The 21,415-nt window shown below is 35.4% G+C and overlaps 2 pseudogenes; both read right to left on the bottom strand.

Moving 5' to 3' along the window:
• Positions 1-810: 810 nt before the first annotated feature.
• LOC143261263 (uridine 5'-monophosphate synthase pseudogene) lies at positions 811-1,546 on the bottom strand (annotated as a pseudogene).
• Positions 1,547-15,855: 14,309 nt separating this feature from the next.
• On the bottom strand, positions 15,856-17,132 carry LOC143261262 (uridine 5'-monophosphate synthase pseudogene; annotated as a pseudogene).
• Positions 17,133-21,415: the final 4,283 nt, after the last annotated feature.

The raw sequence follows: 21,415 nt of genomic DNA, 5'->3' as shown, positions 1-21,415 counted from the left end.
CTGAAAGCATGATGCACAGAGCGATATTAAAATTATTAAGGAAATTTGTTACACATATCTATTTTTCTTTCGTATTATATTTCATTCAAGTGTACAGTTGATTCTAGGATGAAAATAAATTATGAAATAAGTACAGAATAATAACGTTGGACGTTAAAGATGTAGGATTAGCTTAGTACGATCACTCTGTGATCGGAACACTAGCTTCTCACCCATGAAAACATATCCCAGATCTGTGGTGTACCATTAGCTACTTTGACATCTGTCGATTTTAATATCCCCATATGATTTGCGCCAGTATAAAAATACCAGCCGGTTCGTTAACATTTCCTAACGCATTTTTTAATCCATCTACTATGCTCTTTCCTGCTATCGCGTGCACAGTAACAATATCTGCCCATTCCGCAATTTTGTAAATACCCTTTTGGTATTGCAAAGACACCGTGTTGCCGATATCCGCGAACTTCCGGTCCTCCATTAAAAGAAAATCGTGCTTCTTAGCCAAATCTTGCAAACGCTTTATAAAATCACAGCTGAAGTCTTCTACTATATCTACGTGCGTTTTTTTTTAGTACCACAATGTGTGGCCCTAGCAAATTTGCTAATTGTAAAATAGAGTCTGCTTTGCTCAAGTCTGCTGCCAAGCACAAAGTAGATTCTTTTGTTTCCATTACATTGAATATTTTATATGCAATCTCGTTTGTAGCCCTATTAGCGCGACAGTAAAATGGTATTTTCAGTCTGCATTCTGGAACTTTAAAAGAAGCTATTTTATATTCTACGAAACAGAAAATGATGCAGTGTAAAATGTTATTTCCCTTGATTAACGATAACAGGAGCTTGACATAGCGACAAGTAGTTTAGTACATCTTTTCTTATCGTTGGTGTAATCTTGTCGGCTTCCACGAGGTAAGCCAAGAGACTGGTGACCGAGTACAAACTCCACATGTTTATACCATTAGCTTCAATATTCTTTCTGCCACCCTGTTCTCTCTCAATCACTACAAGAGCATCTGCTACCTTCAAACCCCCTTTTCTTAAAGTTTGTACAGTCTCTAGTATACTGCTACCGCTAGTGACTACATCCTCAATGATCACACAATTATCTCCTAGTTCAAAATGGCCTTCCATCATTTTCTTTGTGCCATATGCCTTTCCCTCTTTTCTTTTGATTAACATGGGGATATTAAAAGCGACAGATATCAAAGTAGCTAATGGTAAAGCAGTGTAAGGTACACCACAGATCTGAGACACGTTATATGAATAGGTATGTACTTATGTGGTTGCTCCTTCTTCATGATATGTAATATTATTATCTTCGCCATGTCTTGTATGTGAGGTGGTGTAGTTGTGCAATAATCATTCTTAATCCCTGGATGAGATAACGAGGTTCGTCACTCACTAGTTCGGTTGCTATACAAAAATATAATTTTTGAGGTTCTTTCTTTACTTCGGTTCCATTCCTTTTTTCTTCCTCGTCACATTCTAATAAATATTTTATAACATGTGTCATGGTGCATTGTTCCCCTGTGATCGCACCTATCATGTCTGACCAATCAGATTTCAGATTTATTGGGTTTGACCGAATGGAAAGTTAGTAGGATTAATAAGATTATTCCATGCATTTTGAATATAACCTTCTGTAATTGATATCCAGGAAGACGTTGAGATGTCGGTGCAGTTTTTCAACGTGTAATTGGAATAAAATTCATTTATCCCTCCATTATATTTTAAAACTCGTTTTAATAGTTTGTGACGGAAAATTCTTTTCGTTTTCCCTATAATCCTTCGCTCCATCGGTTGAAGAACAGACGTTTTATTGGTCGGTAAATACACAATTTTAACGTCTTCATCTTCTCGTAGCGGAATTTTATGGGCTTCGGAATTATCCAGCAGAAATGCTTTTCCTGATATTTTTCTTTGCTCCTGATATCTTTTTACAGATGAAATTGTTTAGAAAGCAATCTAAGAATAATGTTTTGTTGATTCGTAGGTTCGGCTCCGATTTAAAAAATGCAGGAAATGAAATGCTGTCTCCCAAAACTCTTGTTTTTTTATGTCCGTAAATTATAAGAGGTTTAATCTTATGTATGCCTGCCGCATTTACACATAAGCTAATTGAAGTCCTTTCCTTTGTCATCGTGTGTCCGCTAAGAGAACTTTCTTCCGTTCCAGCCGATGTCTTCGTTGGAAGTGTATCCCATAGCAGCGCGCTTTCGTCCACATTATAAACATTTTCCAAACTTATATTTTGTTCCTCTAACATGTTTGTAAAATAAACTGCAAACTCATCTGGTACATCCTGATGCCCGTGCATGTTTGCTAAGCATATGCCATGATGCTTTTTAAATTTTAGTAACCAGTCACGACTCGCTCCAAATCGCGAACACGATGACAAATTTTCTTTCAGTTCCTTTGGAACTGAATATATATAATGCATGTATATATCACTAATTATTGTCACCGATAGCGACAATTGACACTAGAAGTGAATAATAGTGGTAAGAAACTACAACGATCTGTTTCGATGAGAGTCAGATCTGCGGAACTTCAAATGTCGTGACCAGTCGCAACGACAGTTGATACCCAAATTCGTAACTTTCCTTTTTGTGCCGTCTTTTATACAGATTTGGTGGCCGAAGCGAGCACCAATCAACGATTAGCATTTGTCGCTATGGTCGTTACTATGTTTTGTCTCTAGGCTATTGTCCCATGTTTTCGTGAAATTTTCCTGAGCAGAACCATCGAGACAAATTAACATTTACTTTAATAATGCTTTCATTGCTTCATGAACATTAACGTTAGTACGCCGTACGTAATAACGATTCGGACAATAGGGACGAGACGATTCTTGTTCTCACAGGAAAACGAGGCTTCGGATCCAACCCTTGTTCTTCGTCGTCACATCTGCAACCCATTTGTTGCGCTATCGACGCTGAATTTCGAGAATCTCGTATCTAAACAGTGTCGTTTTTCCTTGTCGTTCGATTATTCTTACCCCAAGATCTCTTAAAATTCTATAGAGTAAACTGTTTCGTCACACTCTCTTCTCTCTCTCTCTCTCTCTCTCTCTCTCTCTCACGTTCCTCACACGTATGTCGCGCGTGGTTAACGCATGAAAATCCGCGAGCACCGATGGATATTATAATTTCGGAGATCGCGGATGCTCTAGATCGGTCTTGTAACAGTTTATCAACACTGTGAGACCAAATGCCCGTTTTCCGAATATTCTTTCGGAGTTTCCCGCGGTTTTTGGTACGTCCAGAGTACCACCGACGAATTCCGCCGATGTGTTTTATTACATCTTGACCTCTGTTCCACCGATTTCCGAAAGGGCTCGTCGCTTCAATCCAGAGAAGCTCCGCGAAGCGAAAAGCGAGTTTAAAGCGTTATTCGAAACAGATATGTGCCGCCAATCCTCGAGTCCTTGGGCTGGTCTCATACACATAGTCTTAAAGAAGAACGGCACCTGGTGCATCTGCAGTGATCACAGGAGGCTAAATAAACAAACGACTCCTGATAGGTATCCTACTTCGCATCTCCGCGACTTTTCGACAAATCTTCGCGGGAAGATGTATTTTTCGTCGCTAGACTTGCATAAAGCATACAACCAGATTCCTATAACTTTGGAAGACGTTGAAAAGACAGCTGTGATAACGCTATTTGGGCTTTTTGAGTTTTTGTTTATGTCTTGAGAATGCCAGCCAAACGTTTCAGCGCTTCCTAAAGCAAGGCTGAGCACGCGAACCACCTTCGGGTTGTGTTACATCGTTTGCAAGAGCATCACCTTCGGGTGAACCTAAGCAAATCGCATCCTGAAATCGTCTGTAGAAGCCATTTTTCGGTTTCCCAAGCCCAAACGAATCATGAATCTCCGCTGTTTTTGGGCACGGTGAAGTTTTACCGTCGAAGTATTCACCGCGTAGCTCACCTGCTGGCTCCATTGAACGAGTTTCTTTGGGATGCCGGTGAATTCGGGGAATGCATTTGTCACGACAAAGGAAGCCCTTGCTAAGGCGACCTTATTACTGCATCCCTGTCTTGGGACAGAGTTATGAATAGTGACCGATGCGTCGGATTTCGCGATGGGCGTGGTCCTCGAACAGCGGGGTTCTAAATCCCTTTCGGAACCCCTTGCGTTTTTTTCACGTGTTAACACCTCGACGGACGTCGCGAGAAGGAGGGCGAAGCATAATTTCTCCCCGTAACGACGGGCGAGAGCGCCGACACGCGACCGCCTTCCAAGGTATAATCGAACCTTGCCATCCACACAAGCTATACCTCTCAACATCGAATACTTTAATATTTCGTTCTATGCCTGCGTATTCCATTATTTTTAATTTTATATTTAACATTTATTATATTATTTTAAATTATTCTCAATATTATATATTCTCAAAAAATTAAAAGTGTTAACAGGGCCAATAATCAATTGAATTATATTTAGTTATGGGAATAACCTTAATACTTTTCACTATTTGAGCTTTGAATTAGAACTTTTACTTAATTAAAGAAGGTATAAAATACGTTCTCCATTTATGTGATGACTGCGTTAACTGACATGATTCAACTCAATAAAAACAATAAGGAAAATGCCTTCAGGATTAAATCATATCAGGTAGTAATGAAATTAAATTATTAAATTAATTATTTAAAACTAAATAATATCACGTAGTAAATAAAGAACTATTTACTCGAATGATTTTTGTATAGTACCTATTTGTTGAAATTCAACAGTACTGTTGCGCACGGCGCAACGTAATTGTCGGAGGTTGTAGGGAGACAAAATGATTTAGTCCGACGACGTGTCGCTTGCTGATTTATTTTGGACTCCACAGTCCACATTGTTTAAAATGTGTTGCGCACGGCGCAAAAGAATTGTTGATAGTTACAATTGTTGGAGCACGGCTCCGTTCAGCGTATAAAGATGAAGCACGGCTTCGGATGGGCGCAAGGGCGCAGAATTAAACTCGTGATTTTAGCTTCGCGGGAAGCGTTGACAATCCTAATTATATCGGTTATCGAAATGTGCGGCAGCATATATAGACACCTGGCCGATGTTCAAGGGGAAGCATCGTCAGGTGTCGAAGGCCAGGTCATTGACTTCTCAAGGCAAAAACACCGCGTATACATTTCGGCCGAGGCGAGCGTTTGACGGTCGGGCCAACGTACGTCGATCGTGTTATTGTCTTGCCGCCTCGCCGTTTATTCGACAAAAACGGCGAGACGGCGTACACCGAATGTCGAATGTACGTTGAACAGCGGTCCGCGATCCGGCCGGAACAAGTACTAATAAATGTAAATGTTAGAAAAATATTCAGCATGCATAAGATCTACGAAAGATATTTTTTAAAATTTCTTTATAGGTAATAATTGTAACAGTAAAAAATACATCAAGAACGTTTACAAGAATGTTTACAAAACAAAAATGTAGCAGAATCAGAAAATGGGGACAGTGTGTGTATCATTTGTCTGGAACCATTTTAGAAAGCGATAAAATTTTATATTTTTCATTACGTCAGTGTTAATTTCAAATAAAATTGTTTCACTGCGTTAATCAATTTCAAATAAAATCGTTTCATTTGTGTAGTATATAGTATAGTGCACTATATACTCAAAATATAACTGAATCACTATTACTTTATAAAAAACATATTTGAATGATGTATTTTTAATAATAAAAACAATTATTATAAATTAAACCACGGTGTTTTAAATGAGTATTAACCTGCCCCCAAAGCGATTTCAACTTGTCACGCAGTTGGGTACATTGATACATTTTTCAATCAGTTAGAAAACATTTTATGATTTATGTTGAATGTAGTGTCTGAAGTCGTCCTTTACAAAATATAAAAAGGAAGGATTATAAAGTATATTTTAGCATTTTTTGTATTACGTAGTTAGCACAAATAAAGATTGTATAAATCAAAAAGTGAAAAATGTATCGATTTACTCCAGACTCCCCTCCGTTGTAAAACTGAATCTATATTTTCAATTATTCGAAATGTTTGCTTGACATCTAATAATATAATAAATAATGCAAATGACTTCATTTCATTGTAGAAACAATGTTTGCGAGAAGGATTTTTTGCAATTCGAATGTTAAGATCGAAAATTTTGCAAAAAATCTTTTCCAATGAGCAAACGTTATCATTGCCTTTAGAAAATTATAAACAATAAACACTTACATTTTCTGTTACTAAAACTTTTATGAGAACGTTCACAAAAACCGCCAGTAAATAATGCATGAAAAATTTATTTCCAGACCAAACATTTTTTGTACTCTATCCAAAACGAATGCAATAACTCTCACAATCAGTGGTAGTACCAAGTGGCAGGTTTAAAATACATGGATTCCGTTCTCAAGTATGTAACGCACAAACGTAATTCGATTTCAGAAGAATAACTACGATGACACAGATCTGCTTAAACCAATAGCGCTACTATGAACAAAATGAAATTAATTAATTACATTAACTTTACGATATTATAAATGTTCCGAGTTTGGTCGAAATCATGCGACGTACATTCTTTTTCACTAACACTGCAATTTTTCCCCTGTATTCTAGATTTCATGAGGTGAATGTTTCAAATCGATCATTTAAACAGGAATTTCCGTAAATCTAGAATATTTGATTTTATCGTATCAGAATCAGAATCAGTCAGTAAACTTACTCAACAACATACTCATTACAGCAATGTTTCTAGTATGAACATAATCTGAGTGCAGAAATAAGTATCAGTACAACCGATTCTCGAAAGCTGTAGTGTTTGTTATCCAAATATGGTTGCAAATTTTTAATAAATTAGAAGCAGTAGAAAATAATGACTAGCAAATAAAAATCGCAGATATCGATGCCATATCTTCGCATGTCAAAGTTATATAGTATGCTTCTCAGTGACTTTTGGTATCTCCAATGCACAATCTTCATACGTCTCCGTGTAAGCACTCCGAAAAGTAAGTGTTCCAGACTGTTGATCGAATTCAGCAAACTTCACGTCGAAAGATCCAGTGACAAACACACAAACCCTTGCTGGAAAAATTGATCTGCGGACTCCAGATCAATGTAGTCTCAAATTTTGTTGTTAGTTACTTCCACAGTAACGCCGTACAAAGTTTCAAACAGTTGTAATGAAGAGTGTTGTAAATATCCTGCTGTACACTGAAGTGAATGTTCACGTGAAAACTGGATCACTCAATGTGCTTCAATCGACTGAGATCATGGTAAGAGCCGCCGTTGTCATGTCCATCACAATATTTGAAAGTAACTGCGAAGGTACAGTTGCATTAAAACAACACTTCGAATGACTTTTAGTTGACTTGTGTTGCACAGTAATCGAAAATGGAGTGTCTTCATTTTAAATGTTCCATTTGAGAATGCAACTCCACATTTGTAATAAAATTATAATATGTTGGCGATTCCGTTGCCTATTCCGAATGTTAGGAATTTATCAAGCAACAACCCGACCCAACTATGAGATTTGCAACACCTTGTCAATACAATGAGCTTGTCTCTCGACAACACATCTTCAATCGTTTCGTAAATCTCAACTGTGTTAACAGATTCAAAAGATATAGTTGCAACATATTTGAAAATTCTGAGAAGAATTACAAACCAGTTCCTTTGGTAACAAATTCAACTCTTTTCTGCACTTTATGAGTTTTCCTGAATACTACGTATTTGCAAATTTACACATTTCATTATATCATTACATGATATTTCACATAAAATATGATTCTGATTCAGATTCTGATCACACTCTACATCCACGTTTAAACCTGATTTATGATAGTAAAAAATGTCGCCAATTGAGCAGGTTGCTTTCGTTATAGCATGCCTAAAAGTAGTCTCTGGTAATGCATGTAGTATTCATTTCTTAATTACACATGGTTCGTACTTAAACCACTATAGATACTATTCAGAGCTGATAACAAGGCGACTATAAATAATGCATATACGTTTGCCCCGAGTGCCTTCTTGTAAGCTCTAGAACATGGACATTCCAGAATACAGGAGATATGAACTAGTAAATTCAACCTAATGTATTTTTATCCAAATCGTTACGAGCAAACTTATTATTATATAGCGGTGGCTTATGCATACTCTCTAAAAGAAATGTCTTTCTTCTTCTTATAATTGTAATAAGTTCAGCATAATGTGACATTATCCTTAAATTTCTCATATTCTTATTCATCTTTGCCATAAATGCATATAATCCGCGCAGTCTAGTAATTACAATACATACAACACAAGTATTATATATATTACTGTATTCATTCACAGATATGTGATTGTGTTGATGTTCAAAAGTGTTTATCATACAAACACAGAATTTAGGTCTTAATAAGAATGATTTCTTTTTAGGAATTAATTTTTCTAACTCGAGTTCAACCATACAAATATATGATCTCGTTTTCAGGTGACGTTTGTGCGTTAATGTAATTATTAAATTCAAATAATTAAAACAAAAATTATACAATTTGTCTCGCCACTGGTGGTACAGCAGAGATGGAGGTGATTGTACATGAAAAAATAAATCGAAAATAAGGAATAAAATTTTTCATTTAGGGTTTCGTTGGCGAGAGGAAATTGACTTTGAATACTCATCGAGCACGCTGTTACACGTGAGTTTGGTTTGCAATAACGTAGATGGATGAATCTCGATAGAAGTCTTATGTCATTAGAAATTGTAGATAGTCTTAAAAAATTTAGTGTCAAGAGCTTAGCGTGAGAAGAAAATAAATTACGGAGTCTAACCAAGGAATTGCAAATTTATAAGTCCACTGAAAAAAGGACATCCAACAACCACACAAAATGAAAGAAATTTTTCTATGGCGACAGGTTTTATTACAAAAAAAGAGGCAGATTTTCTGATTCTACATTAGACGCATTATACTTTTTAAGAGGTCAATTCAGAACAAAAGCGTAATGTTTAATTTTAGCGGTTATCTTTTTCTTGCTTTTAAACTTATTTATATGTATATTTATATGTATATATATATATATATATTATATGTATATTTATATTGGACAGGAATTCTGGAGAATGCTCCAGAATCCGATAAATTTCGACAAATGTCGATAAATATAGTCTTATTTCTCATTTCTCGAAAAATGATGAATGTTGAGAAATCAGAAACACAGGGCGTATCCATGAATGGGACAGTGTATCAAAATAATGTAATTCATTTGCATTCGTTTCAAGTACATATAGTATTGTAGAGTACTCTTAAATAACATAAATCATCTTTCCATCTTTGCAATAACACATTCTTGTAGTAAATTCCAACTGATTAGAAAAGCAATCTTTTTGATGAGCACTAGGTACTTTTTTGTTATCAATGTTTAATTCATATACAATCGTTTTATCACGATTTTCAACGATTTTCACTAACTGGGCTCTATGCGATTAAGTCATACTAAAAGCTTTAGCTGTTTATTTTATCGAAACTCCAACAGTTATAACCTTACTAACACAGCTTCTTTTATTCATTCTATGTTAACGCGATTTTTTTTCGAAAACATTTTTAATAACTCGTAAATTATATGTAACTCGTAATAACTCGTAAATATACCTCAAAAATCTAAGCGTAACAGAAACTGCACTAACTTTAAATAAAGCTCAAAAATCAAAACTTAGCAGATGCTTTGACGAGATTATCTCATTATACGACACCTATGTACATATGTGACGTTAGTGATTACCCCTTCAATAAACAGTCTCTATGTTCCATTCAAGAACTTGTTAACCATATTAAAACTTTAACTTGTTTACTTACTATAATAATTCTTGAAGAATTACCTGACTAAATGCAATAAATAAAAGCTCTATCAAACGTAACAGTACTTCATACAACGTTACGAGGAAAAAAGGAAAAATATTACTTTCATGCATAAAAAAACATTAAATGTCTGTTATACCCTGTCAGACAAGTCTGGTTCGACCAAATGCATGTAAAACGCTTGCTAGTGTACTCTGCGTGAAAATTTATATCAATTTGGTGCAAAACCACTGCTTTTGGACAAAATCCCTGACCTAATACGGACACAGATGGCTCGGTATTTGGAAGCAGACGCATTGCACTGCCAAATTAATGGCGAACTTGGCGCAATCTTATAGCGAAACATTTTGTTTGAAGAGGACAGGTCGGTAGCACTTATGTGTCAGATGTAGCAGTGCTATAAGGTTTGTCCTCGGTTTATTTGATACAACAGCGTGCGGTAGGATTCTGTACTGTACTAATTCTACGGATAAATTTCCTTATGGAGAACTAATGGGTGGCTTACAGTACTTATTGTCAGCAACTAAAACTTGTCCCGACATTGCATTCGCAATAAATTATTCTAGCTGATCTACAGAAAAACTGGTAAAACAAGATATATCAAATGGAAGGAGACCTTTAAGACACTCGAATAGAACATACATAGAAAATACAATACATACATTTACATATATATTTACGTATATATGCATGTGCTCAGCTTTGCCCAATAATTCTTAATGAACTCCTAGAGAAGTATAATGAAATGGACTTACCAGAGATGAACTCATTGATATATGTAGATGCCACCTACTACTAGCAACTCAGTAATTCAACAACCTGACGTCGTATGCGCATTCACCAATTCCATTATCAATTATAGTTACAGCACGACCTACGAATCGTAATAGAAATTAGTACAAGGTTTACATGGAATCTTCAAAAAATAAAGAGCAAAGGATATAAGATTATTAAAAGAACAAAGAAGCACATTTAGAGTGCAATATAAGTTCAAAATTTGATAACTAGTATCGTGTCTCATTAGGCTTATAAAGTATACACTATATTTGACTTTGAAATGCTCTTAAGTAATAAAAAACTGTGGTTTATATTATTTTGTCCTAAATTTGGCTTCTGCGATACTATTTTGTCTACATACATTTGTGCAATCATAAAATTATGTGTTTAACATCCATACATAAATCTACTGAAAAAATAATGACTCATTATTTACATGTAGATATAGCAAGTACAGGATTTCCCAGAGAAATAACTGCCCCTTTCAAACCTTGCAATCGCGGAGGTGATAATTCTTAACCAATTATGTACGTTTATTTAACCCATACAAGGCAAATATTACTATGATCACACAAAAATATTTTAAAAATGCAGGAAATTATAAAATAATTAAAATGATCAGAGAGAGAGAGAGAGAGAGAAACTGACATAAATTATAGTGAAAGATTACCTTTCTCCATCGAAGTGATAATTAGAAATTATATCTGTCTTGAGATTTGTAAAACTCTGCCAAGTATCTAAAATACATTTAAAAAATTAATATTTTACGAAAATTCATTTTACATGCTGATAGAAAATTCTAATATACAATTATTATGATTGTCATTTCTTAAATTTTAATAATAACAACAAAATTTTCAACCCAAAAGCAATAAAAATCATTAGAAGTAGGAAATAATAGAAAAAGAAATCAACAAGTTCAATAAAAGTATAAAGCGTGGCATTTTTTTTTCTTTTTTTTTTTTTTAAAGTTGACTAGGACATTTGAAACTTACACAGATTATTTGAAAATTCTATTACATTACCTAGTTCACAGGATTTTTCGGGTATGCAAATTAACCATTCCAAAATGGCCGTTCCACTGGTGAAGCCGATATGGCGGTTTTCTAAAAAATTACGTGCTCCCTCCGCTGCTACGCCACTGAAATGTCCATAAAGTTCATTTTTCTTTTTTTAAACTCAATATTGATCAACCTCATGATTCATAATCAAAAGTTACAACGGTAATTGCAAGACATAAAATATTTTAGCAGTTTTATTACCGAAATACCGCGCGAATGAGTGCAGATATAATGTAACGTCGCTAAATTTACGAAAAGTTATGACCAAGAAATTATGTAATTGGTATATAAAATTTTAGATAATATTTTAAATTCTTTTTAAAAAAACAAAGAGTGTTGAGGTGAAAATGCGAGAAAAATATCGAATTTGAACCACTTCACCACCGAGTAAGTAACGCGTAGCAAAAATCGAGAAATTTCGAAAAATGCAATTTACATATCCGCGCTGCGAATAATAGAAAATGAAAGATAATGCTTCGGTTATTAATTTCTGTATCACTCACGACAACACACTGACTTTATTGTACAAAATATTAATTGTTGAAGGAAGCACTCACCTGTAGCTGCGTACGGCTTGCCGGTCGGTAGAAGACAGCAACTCTCTGTAGGATTGTAGGCACTAGGTGCTACGTTGTTCGGTTTGAAGAAGGCAACAATAACAAATATGGCTAGCCTCACCGTTTCGTCAGCCAATCGTACGCAAATCTTTTGGAAATGCGGAAAAATACATTTCTCGGCATAAAATTGCGCGAAAATCACGAAAATGATGGGAAACGTCGCATGAAAACGCTAAAAAAGCACAGTCCCTTTGATTTTACGAGAATATGTTGGAATATGCGCCATATATTAAAACTAATTACATCATCTGTGTACGGTTGAATGTATGCGTAAATTAATAGGTATGTGTGTATAAGAACGCTTTATTATGATCGCCGTTTTGCTCGTCCTTGTTTCGACAGCGATAGATTTCTACAGTTCTAGCAAATATGAAATTGTACATTTCTGCGTATAAAGTCATTGCCTTCTCTATAACCAAAATCGAACAACATACGGTATATACGAATTATGTAATTTATTTTTTAAAAATGAGAAAGAATAAAAAAAATTAATACTTCGTTGTCGCATTTTTAAGTTAAAAAGAAATAATTATTTTGATAAACAACACGAAAATCGAGCCGAGATGCGAAGTAACTTGCAATTACCGCTGAAACGATCTATAAAAATTGTAAAATCTATCTTTGTCTTTGTTTCATAAAGATTTTGAATAAAAGTATCATGAAAAAGTCTAGAAAAATCACAAGAATACAGAAAATATGTTTAAATTTCTATTATTAATGGTTGGTTATTTTCACGACCACCATAGCGTGATTGTACACTTCTGGATCGGTGAAGATCGGTTACAAAAATGGACCACACAATTGTCTTTGATAAAGATGAATAGGTGAATTTCATTTATTGCATCGTACAATACTTGTGTCGCGTAGAACAAAAGGCTAAAAAGTAAATTCATTACATTACAAGATCATGTTACGAACGGCATAAAAATTATATGTCGCGACCACCACGGTACATCCGGCCAAGTAGTGAATCTAGACGGAAAAGTAAGTCCAGAAAAAAGAATAACGTTTTTTCATTAAAGGCTGTGTTCTCGAGCGCACTGAGGTGAAATGTGAGTCAAGTTCGCGAAGTTTGGAATTGGTATGTCGTGGCCGGCACAACTATATGATTTCCATTAAGTAGTATTATTTTTCAACATAGTTTTTCTCGGAAACGAGCCTTGAATGAAAAAATGTTATTCCCTTTGCCCCACTTATTTTCGCATGTAGAATCAATGTCCGGCCTGTTATACCACGATATCGGGGATACACTAATCAATTTTTGTCTTTTTTAATACCGTCTCTTACGCAAAGGATTGACTTGAGACCCATGGATCCTTTCAAACTTTCGGTCCTCTCGATGAGTACTATATTTTGCAATAAAAAACCCTTTGATCTTGATCGTTGTGACATATAATTTTTTACAGCATGTACAATCGGACTGTCGACTTTGACAACGATTTAAGAATTCTCGAGATCAACGAAATTTAGCAGAATTATACTGGACGCGAAACGGACTGGAATTGTAATTTTTTTACAACGCAGTACCGTCGAGGAAAACTTCCGGACAATAAATCCGCGACACGAATATCCGTCAAACGTTCTCTACGTGGGCACGAAACAACATCACGACACAAGAATCATCTTGCGATTGCGAAAATTTTACTCGGAATCTAATTCACTTAAAATTTCAGCTGCTGATTATTATGCAAGAGGTGGACATCTTCATAGTGGAATCTTGACTTGAATCCGATAATGAGATCAACTTCACTCGTTTTGTTACATTTAAAAAGGACAGAACTTATGCCAGGGGCGAAGGAATGATTATTTTCGTCCTTAAGAGACATTTGCTGAATTGTGCAATATTTCATCTGATCAATCGGTTGAAATGTGCGGATAACCAACTTTTGATTTGATTATTTGTTATAGAGTTCCAGGACATGTCCTTTCGGAATTCCAATGGGACGAAATTTTTTACAACTTTAAGATAAATAACTGCTATTTAGTTTTACGGTTTTAAATACACTGAGGTCAGTATTGCTACTCATAAATCGGTAAAGTATCCTGAGTTTCTCAGCTCATTTTCATGAATTTAGTCACAGCGTTTATCTTGTATATTTCATTTCTACTACCAATGTTGAATATTATATGGAGGCAGTAAGAGTATTAATCGTACAGAAATTTAGCATAAAGTACAATTATTTTTATGGACAGTTGAGCTACTATTTCTAATAATTATATAATTAGCGATGTTTTATAAGAATGGTCTCATATATGTTTTCTCTCTCTCTCTCTCTCTCTCTCTCTCTTGCAGATGGTATTTATAACATTAATAAATTTATACACTTTACAATGATAGCATCCTCTTTAGAACTTAACGAATAATATTAATTTTTACGAACGATGTTGAATGGGAGACAATGGAAAATGGGTAACTGATTTAATATTAGGATTATTGAAAGGATGACCCAAGTGACGAATACAAAGCGACGGTGTAAACATGCGCAGGTCACATGTATAACGTCGAGAGGTGGTTTAACCCCGAATAGGCATCGGACTCGTCAATATAAAAACAGCCGACACGCACGCGGCGGAAAGTGAACGTTGAAGACGATACGGCTAATTCAAAATTAGCACAGTTGACATAATTTTGAACAATCTATTTATTTTTAAATAGTTTGTACAATTTGCACACGATATAGAATTTAAACGGAAATTAATACTTTTGGCAAATTTTCTAAAGCAATCCTTTTCCTTTTCTTTTTAAATACTTTGTTGGCTTAGGCGTAGTACTTTTTATATTCTAATATAATATAATATATTATATTAGATATATATATTATAATATACTATATTATTATAATATATTCTAATATAATAAGTCTTTCACGTTTTTGATATGATTTCATTTTTTATACGTTGCACCTCTCAAACGCTTACCCAACAAACATCTCACCATGCAATAAGATTATTTTTATTTCTAAAATAACGAGTTTTTTTCTAGGAGTAATAGAGATTATGGATTCTTGACCAACATTTACGAAGAAGTCATATTTCGCGCTTGAAAAACATGCTCATATTTTAAGCTGAGGAACTCAGGATACTTTACCGATTCATAATTAGGCCAATGTGTACGTTTGATAACAAGTTTGAAAGACTTTTCGATATAATAATTTTTCCGTGTATTAACACAAACACAAACAGGATAATGATCCCCCCCACGTTTCGTCCTGAACTTCAGCATCAACATTATTTTCAAAATTCACGCTACAAAACTTCTTCTAACTAACTTCTTCAATTCTACGGCCATGGCACTCGATTTTTCGCACCTAATTTCTGTCTATTGAAATTAAAACACACATGGTCCCTGAAAGCATGATCCACAGAGCGATATTTAAATTATTAAGGATAACCTGTTGCACATAGCTATTTTTCTTTCGTATTATATTTCATTCAAGTGTACAGTTCATTCTAGGATGAAAATAAATTATGAAATAAGTACAGATTAATATCGTCTGACGTTAAAGATGTAGGATTAGGTTTTCTGGCACTGCGTGATCGGAACGCTAGCTTCTCACCCAGATCCGTGGTGTACCTTACACTGCTTTACCATTAGCTACTTTGATATCTGTCGATTTTAATATCCACATATGATTTGCGCCACTATAAAAATACCACCCGGTTCGTTAACATTGTCTAACACATTCTTTCACCCATCTACTATGCTCTTTCCTGCTATTGCACGCACAGTAACAATATCTGCCCATTGCGCAATTTTGTAAATACTCTTTTGGTATTGCAAAAACACTCTGTTACCGATATCCGCGAACTTCCGGTCCTCCATTAAAAGGAAATCGCGCTTTTTAGCCAAATCTTGTAAACGCTTTATAAAATCACAGCTGAAGTATTCTACTACATCTACGTGCGCTTTTTTAGTACCACAACGTGTGGCCCTACCAAATTGGCTAATTGTAAAATAGAGTCTGCTTTGGTGAAGTCTGCTGCCAAGCACGAAGTAGATAGTCTTTTGATTCCATTAGATTGAATATTCTACATGCAATCTCGTTTGTAGTCTTATTAGCGCGAGAGTAATATGGTATTTCCAGTCTGCATTTTGAAATGTTAGAAGAAGTTATTTAATACTGTATGAAGCAGAAAATAATGCAGTGTAAAACGTTATTTACCTTTATTAACAATAACAGGAGCTTGACATAGCGACAAGTAGTTTAGTACATCTTTTCTAATCGTTGGTGTAATCTTGTTGGCTTCCACAAGTTAAGCAAAGATACTGGTGACCGAGTACAAACTCCACATGTTTATACCATTAGCTTCAATATTCTTTCTGCCACCCTGTTCTCTATCAATCACTACAAGAGCATCTGTTACCTTCAAACCCTCTTTTCTTAAAGTTTGTACAGTCTCTAGTATACTGCTACCGCTAGTGACTACATCTTCAATGATCATACAATTATCTCCTAGTTCAAAATGGCCTTCCATCATTTTCATTGTGCCATATGCCTTTCCCTCTTTTCTTTTGATTAACATGGGGATATTAAAAGCGACAGATATCAAAGTAGCTAATTGTAAAGCAGTGTAAGGTACACCACAGACCTGAGTTACGTTTTCACGGTCCTCTGACAGTCTCCACAGTGTCATCGCCAGTTGAGCCTTCGAAATATCAAAGAATATAAATAATTTAAAAATTATACAAATCACAGAGTATGCTGAATAGAATTTTTAAATTACTCATACCATAACTTTTGGTTGAGAGATTATTACTCTCAAGTCAAAATACACTGGACTTTTCAAACCAATTTTGGTCACAGATTCTCCAAACTTGATCGCGTAGATCGAAAAAAGTGAATCAGCGAACTTCTTCAATTCTACGTCTACGGCACTCGATTTTTCGCACATGATTTCTGTCTATTGAAATTAAAACACACATGATCCCTGAAAGCGTGATCCACAGAGCGATATTTAAATTAAGGATAACCTGTTGCACATAGCTATTTTTATTTCGTATTATATCTGATTCAAGTGTACAGTTCATTCTAGGATCAAAATAAATTATGAAATAAGTACAGATTAATATCGTCTGACGTTAAAGATGTAGGATTAGGTTTTCTGGCACTGCGTGATCGGAACGCTAGCTTCTCATCCGTGAAAACATATCCGGGATCTGTGGTGTACCTTACACTGCTTTACCGTTAGCTACTTTGATATCTGTCGATTTTAATATCCCCATGTTAATCAAAAGAAAAGTGGAAAAGGCATATGGCACAAAGAAAATGATAGAAGGCCATTTTCAAATTAGGAGATAATTGTGTGATCATGGAGGATTTAGTCACTATCGGTAGTAGTATCCTAGCGACTGTACAAACTTTAAGAAAAGAGGGTTTGAAGGTAACAGATGCACTTGTAGTGATTGACAGAGAACAGGGTGGCAAAAAGAATATTGAAGCTAATGGTTTAAACATGTGGAATTTGTACTCGGTCATCAGTCTCTTGGCTTACCTCGTGGAAGCCGACAAGATTACACCAACGATAATAAAAGATGTACTAAACTACTTGTCGCTATGTCAAGCTCTTGTTATCGTTAATCAAGGTAAATAACATTTTACGCTGCATCATTTTCTGCTTCATAGAATATTAAATAGCTACTTTTAAAGTTCCAGAATGCAGACTGAAAATACCATTTTACTGTCGCGCTAATAAGGCTACAAACGAGATTGCATCTAAAATATTCAATGTAATGGAAACAAAAGAATCTACTTTGTGCTTGGCAGCAGACTTGAGCAAAGCAGACTCTATTTTACAATTAGAAGATTTAGTAGGACCACACATTGTGGTACTAAAAAAAAACGCACGTAGATATAGTAGAAGACTTCAGCTGTGATTTTATAAAGCGTTTGCAAGATTTGGCTAAGAAGCACGATTTTCTTTTAATGGAGGACCAGAAGTTCGCGGATATCGGCAACTCGGTGTCTTTGCAATACCAAAAGGGTATTTAGAAAATTGCGGAATGGGCAGATATTGTTACTGTGCACGCGATAGCAGGAAAGAGCATAGTGGATTAAAAAATGCGTTAGGAAATGTTAACGAACCGCGTGGTATTTTTATATTGGCGTAAATCATATGGGGATACTAAAATCGACAGGTATCAAAGTAGCTAATGGTACACCACAGATCTGAGTTATGTTTTCACGGCCCTCTGACAGTCTCCACAGTGCCTTCGCCAGTTGAGCCTTCGAAATATCAAAGAATATAAACAATTTAAAAATTATACAAATCACAGAGTATGCTGAATAAAATTTTTAAATTACTCATACCATAACTTTTGGTTGAGAGATTATTACTCTCAAGTCAAAATACACTGGACTTTTCAATCCAATTTTGGTCACAGATTCTCCAAATTTGATCGCGTAGATCGTAAAAAGTGAAATAGCTAACTTCTTCAATTCTACGTCCATGGCACTCGATTTTTCGCACATGATTTCTGTCTATTGAAATTAAAACACACATGGTCCCTGAAAGCATGATGCACAGAGCGATATTAAAATTATTAAGGAAATTTGTTACACATATCTATTTTTCTTTCGTATTATATTTCATTCAAGTGTACAGTTGATTCTAGGATGAAAATAAATTATGAAATAAGTACAGAATAATAACGTTGGACGTTAAAGATGTAGGATTAGCTTAGTACGATCACTCTGTGATCGGAACACTAGCTTCTCACCCATGAAAACATATCCCAGATCTGTGGTGTACCATTAGCTACTTTGACATCTGTCGATTTTAATATCCCCATATGATTTGCGCCAGTATAAAAATACCAGCCGGTTCGTTAACATTTCCTAACGCATTTTTTAATCCATCTACTATGCTCTTTCCTGCTATCGCGTGCACAGTAACAATATCTGCCCATTCCGCAATTTTGTAAATACCCTTTTGGTATTGCAAAGACACCGTGTTGCCGATATCCGCGAACTTCCGGTCCTCCATTAAAAGAAAATCGTGCTTCTTAGCCAAATCTTGCAAACGCTTTATAAAATCACAGCTGAAGTCTTCTACTATATCTACGTGCGTTTTTTTTTAGTACCACAATGTGTGGCCCTAGCAAATTTGCTAATTGTAAAATAGAGTCTGCTTTGCTCAAGTCTGCTGCCAAGCACAAAGTAGATTCTTTTGTTTCCATTACATTGAATATTTTATATGCAATCTCGTTTGTAGCCCTATTAGCGCGACAGTAAAATGGTATTTTCAGTCTGCATTCTGGAACTTTAAAAGAAGCTATTTTATATTCTACGAAACAGAAAATGATGCAGTGTAAAATGTTATTTCCCTTGATTAACGATAACAGGAGCTTGACATAGCGACAAGTAGTTTAGTACATCTTTTCTTATCGTTGGTGTAATCTTGTCGGCTTCCACGAGGTAAGCCAAGAGACTGGTGACCGAGTACAAACTCCACATGTTTATACCATTAGCTTCAATATTCTTTCTGCCACCCTGTTCTCTCTCAATCACTACAAGAGCATCTGCTACCTTCAAACCCCCTTTTCTTAAAGTTTGTACAGTCTCTAGTATACTGCTACCGCTAGTGACTACATCCTCAATGATCACACAATTATCTCCTAGTTCAAAATGGCCTTCCATCATTTTCTTTGTGCCATATGCCTTTCCCTCTTTTCTTTTGATTAACATGGGGATATTAAAAGCGACAGATATCAAAGTAGCTAATGGTAAAGCAGTGTAAGGTACACCACAGATCTGAGACACGTTATATGAATAGGTATGTACTTATGTGGTTGCTCCTTCTTCATGATATGTAATATTATTATCTTCGCCATGTCTTGTATGTGAGGTGGTGTAGTTGTGCAATAATCATTCTTAATCCCTGGATGAGATAACGAGGTTCGTCACTCACTAGTTCGGTTGCTATACAAAAATATAATTTTTGAGGTTCTTTCTTTACTTCGGTTCCATTCCTTTTTTCTTCCTCGTCACATTCTAATAAATATTTTATAACATGTGTCATGGTGCATTGTTCCCCTGTGATCGCACCTATCATGTCTGACCAATCAGATTTCAGATTTATTGGGTTTGACCGAATGGAAAGTTAGTAGGATTAATAAGATTATTCCATGCATTTTGAATATAACCTTCTGTAATTGATATCCAGGAAGACGTTGAGATGTCGGTGCAGTTTTTCAACGTGTAATTGGAATAAAATTCATTTATCCCTCCATTATATTTTAAAACTCGTTTTAATAGTTTGTGACGGAAAATTCTTTTCGTTTTCCCTATAATCCTTCGCTCCATCGGTTGAAGAACAGACGTTTTATTGGTCGGTAAATACACAATTTTAACGTCTTCATCTTCTCGTAGCGGAATTTTATGGGCTTCGGAATTATCCAGCAGAAATGCTTTTCCTGATATTTTTCTTTGCTCCTGATATCTTTTTACAGATGAAATTGTTTAGAAAGCAATCTAAGAATAATGTTTTGTTGATTCGTAGGTTCGGCTCCGATTTAAAAAATGCAGGAAATGAAATGCTGTCTCCCAAAACTCTTGTTTTTTTATGTCCGTAAATTATAAGAGGTTTAATCTTATGTATGCCTGCCGCATTTACACATAAGCTAATTGAAGTCCTTTCCTTTGTCATCGTGTGTCCGCTAAGAGAACTTTCTTCCGTTCCAGCCGATGTCTTCGTTGGAAGTGTATCCCATAGCAGCGCGCTTTCGTCCACATTATAAACATTTTCCAAACTTATATTTTGTTCCTCTAACATGTTTGTAAAATAAACTGCAAACTCATCTGGTACATCCTGATGCCCGTGCATGTTTGCTAAGCATATGCCATGATGCTTTTTAAATTTTAGTAACCAGTCACGACTCGCTCCAAATCGCGAACACGATGACAAATTTTCTTTCAGTTCCTTTGGAACTGAATATATATAATGCATGTATATATCACTAATTATTGTCACCGATAGCGACAATTGACACTAGAAGTGAATAATAGTGGTAAGAAACTACAACGATCTGTTTCGATGAGAGTCAGATCTGCGGAACTTCAAATGTCGTGACCAGTCGCAACGACAGTTGATACCCAAATTCGTAACTTTCCTTTTTGTGCCGTCTTTTATACAGATTTGGTGGCCGAAGCGCGCACCAATCAACGATTAGCATTTGT

This window comes from Megalopta genalis, unplaced genomic scaffold (assembly GCF_051020955.1).
Source record: "Megalopta genalis isolate 19385.01 unplaced genomic scaffold, iyMegGena1_principal scaffold0046, whole genome shotgun sequence".
Lineage (NCBI taxonomy): Eukaryota > Metazoa > Arthropoda > Insecta > Hymenoptera > Halictidae > Megalopta > Megalopta genalis.
The sequence above is the reverse complement of the archived record's forward strand: the minus strand, read 5'-3'. Positions and strand labels throughout refer to the sequence as shown.